Source organism: Pristiophorus japonicus, chromosome 16 (assembly GCF_044704955.1).
Source record: "Pristiophorus japonicus isolate sPriJap1 chromosome 16, sPriJap1.hap1, whole genome shotgun sequence".
NCBI classification, from domain to species: domain Eukaryota; kingdom Metazoa; phylum Chordata; class Chondrichthyes; family Pristiophoridae; genus Pristiophorus; species Pristiophorus japonicus.
Genome location: NC_091992.1, coordinates 18,830,911 through 18,836,910, shown reverse-complemented (window position 1 = coordinate 18,836,910; position 6,000 = coordinate 18,830,911).

Sequence of the window (6,000 nt, the reverse complement as noted above, 5' to 3'; positions counted from 1 at the left end):
TTTCATGGGCTCTATGTAAAATGGAAATTGCTGTATCACCAGAAATGCAGGGTGGCCACATCTCCATGTTTACTTTCCTGAAATTGGTTCCCTTAATTCAACACTAAAATACAGTAACAGAGCAAAGGATGCATTGAATTAGGGTTTGGAGTTAATAGAGCACCAATAGTTCCATTCTGAGTAAAACAAAGGTGGTAGCCTAAGAATAGACAAAAATAAAATATATTGCAGCAAAGTAGAGGGAAATGCAATCTGTAGCTTTAACATTTTTTGGTGGGGACTTGGAACTGTGTTCTGTAAAATAAGATAATGTAAATATTTATTCTAAAATGTCTATAATGAAATGTTCTTGTAGTAACACAAAATAAGTGTAAGTTAATTGATTCTCCAGTGAAGCGATGACTGCCTGGTATAAAGAGGCGTCTAGCCTTAAGAGTAACATAGATTGCATCAATTGGAGCCATGTAAGGCACTTTTATATTTACAGGAGTGTGGCTGACAGGAGACACCAAGACCTTTTCCTTAATTGACATGGGTCCGCAATGTCCTCAATCCTCTGAGCATGGTGGAGAAGGATAGTTATACCCTGGCTCAGTTCCCTGAGCATAATGGGGAAGGGCAGTTATCCTATGCCTCAGTTACATCGGTGACAACACTTCAAAAAATACTTCATTGGCTGTAAAGCGCTTTGGGACATTTGGTGGTCGTGAAAGGCGCTATATAAATGTAAGTTTTTCTTCTTTTTTCCTATGGCTCAGTTCTCTGAGCATGGTGAGGAGGGCGGGGGTGGGCAGTTATCCTATGTCTCAGTTCCCCAAGCATGGTAGGGAACGGTAGTTCTCCTACGCCTCAGTTCCTTCAGCATGGTGAGGGGTCAGTTATCCTCTGGCTCAGTTCCCTGATCATGGTGGGGAAGGGCAGTTATCCTCTGGAGTGCAAACAAAGGGAGTAGGTCTTGGTGTCTCCTGTCAGCCACACTCCTGTAAATATAAAAGTGCCTTACATGGCTCCAATTGATGCAATCTATGTTACTCTTAAGGCTAGACACCTCTTTATACCAGGCAGTCATCGCTTTACTGGAGAATCAGTTAACTTACACTTACTTTGTGTTACTACAAGAACATTTCATTATCGACATTTTAGAATAAATATTTATATTATCTTATTTTACAGAACACAGTTCCAAGTCCCCATCAAAAAATGTTAAAGCTACAGATTGCATTTCCCTCTACATTGCTGCAATATATTTTATTTTTGTCTATTCTTAGGCTACCACCTTTGTTTTACTCAGAATGGAACTATTGGTGCTCTATTAACTCCAAACCCTAATTCAATGCATCCTTTGCTCTGTTACTGTATTTTAGTCAAAGTCTTCAGTCAGTATAGCCCTTAAGGCTTCCTGGGTCACCCTGCTGGGTTTCCCATACTGGAGCATGTAGCTTCCATTAAAGCACCCGGTCTCTGATCTGCGAGACCCATTCTGCTGCTCCTTATGCACTGCATTATTACAAGCTATCCCATAGCTTTTCACTATAAGCGGCGTTAATTGTAAGTTACTGTGAGTTCATTGTAACTGCGGTGTTTTGTTTTCCATTCAGTTACATGGTAAATAAGTTGAGATGTTAGAGCTTCTTTTCTTACATGCAGTACTGCTGCATACTCAGCTGTTCTGTGGCTTTCAGGTCAGTATCAAGGATATTCCAAAGCAACAACTTCCCGGTTAGTGTGTATGGTGGAACTCCAGTATGGGAAATCATCTCCCAAGGACAATCCTTCTCCATAGTAGGAAACATTGGGACAAAATTTGCTGGAGTGGGGCATCGCATGGAGCGCCCTGTGAATTGGATTCTCTGTCCACTCCCTTCAACAAAAAACTTTTTGCACCACAAATTGCTGGAAGTACGAGCTGATAACAGTGCGGCGAAGTTCAACGGGGAATCTGGGACCTTGTTGAATGATGGGACCAACAGTCTCTCTCCTTAACCAATTCCATTTAAGGATAGAGAAAGAAACAGAGGAACGACGAAGAAGGAGATAGGGTGAATCAAAGTCAAATTAGGTGCAGAATGAGAGATAAATAGAGATTAAGAAAATTGGATTAAGAGAGAGAGTAAAAAACAGAAAGGAAAGGTAAGAACACAAAATTAAAAGACCTCTCGGCACAATTTACTCCCTGCAGAACTGAGACTTCACAGTTTCAATTGTTCCCTTTCAGGGCTTCCGAGATGCAGCGGCATTTCAGAAACATAAATCTCATAATTAAAAGGGTCCTTACTTAACTTTCCGCAGTGGGTTTAATTTGCTTTAATAGTGCAAATGCAGCAATTTCTTGAAACTCATGGAGAGGTGGACGGCGCAGTTGCATTTTTTGCGAGGCTGATGGCGTATCATCCAGCAACTTGTGGTGATTCTCGACTTACGGCGTATCTCTTCTTCACCGCAAATTGCTGGGTTTTTATAATGCATGCGCATTTAAATTCCTGTCATTTTCTCAGTAAATTCTGGGTCACAATTCACTGGAGTGAAGGTGAAGGTACCGCCCACTTGTAGCAGATACGTTTTTTGTTTACTAAGATACAGCTGGTTCCCGGGTCGAGGTGAAACACTTTGGCAGCCAGGAGCTCCAGGATTTCAATGGAGCATCCTGCAATTTTCAAAATATTAAATAGGCACCAAAAGTTCAGTTTTTAAATCGAAATTCCATTTCTTTTACATAGCTCGAGGATGTTTCCACTGATGGGGGAGACTAGAACTAGAGGGCACGATCTTAGAATAAGGGGCCGCCCATTTAAAACAGAGATGAGGAGAAATTTCTTCTCTCAGAGGGTTAGAAATCTGTGGAATTCGCTGCCTCCGAGAGCTGTGGAAGCTGGGACATTGAATAAATTTAAGACAGAAATAGACAATTTCTTAAACGATAAGGGGTTATGGGGAGCAGGTAGGGAAGTGGAGCTGAGTCCATGATCAGATCAGCCATGATCGTATTAAATGGCGGAGCAGGCTCGAGCGGCCGTATGGCCTTCTCCTGTTCCTATTTCTTATGTTCTTATGATGTGGATGCATTACTAGTTATTAAGATTCGCAAAAAACTTTTATCAGTCGCTTGAATTCGTAGATTTTATTGGTGATAGTTAAAAAAGGTTCCGTCTTTTGGATGAGATGTTAAACCGGGGCCTCATCTGCTCTCTCAAGTGGACATAAAAGATCCCATGGCACTATTTTGAAGAAGAGCAGAGGAGTTATCCCCGGTGTCGTGGCCAATATTTATCCCTCAATCAACATAACAAAAACAGATTATCTGGTCATTATCACATTGCTGTTTGTGGGAGTTTGCTGTGCACAAGTTGGCTGCCGTGGTTCCCACATTACAACAGTGACTACACTCCAAAAGTACTTCATTGGCTGTAAAGTGATTTGAGACGTCCGATGGTCATGAAAGGTGCTATAAAAATGCAAGTCTATCTTTGAAACATTGAAATCAGCGACATCTATGAGACAATTTAAAAAGTTTCAACTTTAAAACTAGGAACTCATAAAAATTTGACTTGCGTGATAAATACCCACTAAACACGCCAGAAAAAGTTAGGCTTGTCAATTCGAGCGCAAGTAAATTTTTAACGGAGTGGTAAGTCATATTTACTGCCAAACAACCTCTCTGGCCCTGAAAATTAACTTTTACAAGTGTGGAGTCTCATTCCTTCAGATTGTAATTATTGTTGGAGATTTTTTTTAAACTTTTTTCTTTGTCTTCTCTCTCTTAGTCCTATCTTTCTTTCCCTCTCTTTATTTTTCTTTTTGTACCTGATTTGACATTGAATTAAATATTCTGACACTTCCTAGTTCAGACGCTGCGCTGCTTATTAACGATTCTTCAATTGGTTAAGGAGATACATAGTTGCTTGTCCTGTTCACTCAGGTCCCAGATCCCCTGTAGAGGGCACTGTGTAGAAATAGCTCTCTAATTACAGCAAGTTCCAGTGCAAAATCCCATAGAAAATCTGTGGGCAAGTGTTTGTATAATGACAAAAAAAATAAGGACTTCCGACATCCAGTAGTCGGCATCACGCATTACTTCACAAGCCCCTGGGATCATAATTTCTTCCAAATCTTTGGAATTCTCTACTCCGGTGAGCTGTGGAGGCTGGGCCATTGAATGTATGTAAGGTGGAGATAGAAACAGATTTTTGAATGATAAGGGAGTCAAGAGTTATGGGGAGGGAAGTGGAGTTGAGGCCAGGATCAGATCAGCCATGATCTTATTGAATGGAGGAGCAGGCTCAAGGGGCCAAATGGCCTACTCCTGCTCCTATTTCTTATGTTCAAATCTACTTGTGTTGCTCAGTATCAAACAAGCTTGGGTTAAACTCTGGATTGTTGTCTTAGTATCTTCTATTTAAAAAATAATCTGAGACATTGATTTATATTCTGAAAACATTCTGATAAGATACAGCAGTTCTGCTCTATATACTTATAAATGATTGCAAGTTAGGGTAATCGCTGTTTTCACATAAAAGTACTGCTTTATGCATTTTTTATTACTTGTGTCAGACAACATGGTTCTATCTCTGTACTCAAATATAAAAGTATTTACTGTATAGATTCACTCCGCACATTGCAAACTGCAGTTTCTTTTCACATATTTTACATATATTATACACACACACACACACGCATACATATATACACACATATATACAGCACATGAATTACTTCTGGACTTTTATGGGGAACTTGTAACATAGATCATTAATTTTAATTTCCAATTGTGTATAATCCCATAGGATAGGAGGCTGAATAAGACATCAGTATCCCATATATGTTACTCATGTAGGGCCTTCGCATTATTACTGGTGCAAGGAGCAGGCCGGTGTCTGCGAGCACCATTGGAGCAGGCCGGGGAGTGGACGGAGCAGTGTGGCGGTGTACCACTCCAGGGAGTAGCACGTGCTGGAGCAGGAGAGCAGCACGTGCTGGAGCAGGAGAGCAACGGCAGTGAAGAGGAACATCACCAAGATCCAGGTCGGTGATTGGAGCGTGGGCAGGTACCGCAGGAGCGGCGAGGTCGGAGCGAAGGAGCGGCGAGAGATTGTAGAGGGACGCGATCGGGGCCCAGGAGAGGCTTGAGTTCGGGGCCCGGAAGAGGCGAGGGCCCAGGGGCAGCATGGGCCAGCCCACACTGCGATATGTGTGCGCACTAGGTCCGTGCAGCAGAGCTGGTCTCCAGTCGTCTTGGTTAATCCTTGCCCTGGACCAAGACCTAGCTCTGTCGAGCCCGTGTGGTGGCTGATGTGCAACGGCCACCACACGTTAAAAAAATCCACGCACAGGCATCTACCACCATTCAAAGATTTAGTTCGGGACCTGGAATATTAGGTCCTTCATTGAAACACCTGTGAACTTTTTGACGTGGAAGCAAGTCATCCTCGATTCGAGGGACTGCCTAGGATAGTGATGGCTCACAAGGGGGGGAACAAACTCCAGGTCCATGGACTCACCAGTATGTATTCTACCCATACAAGTGTGTTTGATCCACCATCTTGAGTCAGAAGGTTGCGGGTTCAAACCCTGCTTGAGTCCATAAATAAACTGACACCCCAGTGCAGTACTGAGGGAGTGCTGTACGTCAGAGACCTTGTCCTTAGAATCAGATGTTCAACCAAGGCCCAATATATCTGATTCAGGTGGACATTAAAGGTCATATGTCTACGTATATGGAAATATTCAAATCAGAGCAAGGAGTTTTTGCTGTGTCCTGGTCAACATCCCCCCCCACCCTCCCCCACCCCCCACACGTCAACAAACATCACCAAAAAATTCTCTGCTGCTTTCTGGATCTTGTTGTGGTGTAAAATGGCTGTCACATTGGTAACAGAGTATCAATCACTGCACTTCATTGTTTGTGAAACATGTTGAAGTGTTTGATAGATAAGGTGCTGTATCAATGCAAGTCTTTCTTTTATTTAGCAAGTTAGGCATGAAACAGGAAAATATTGTTTAAAT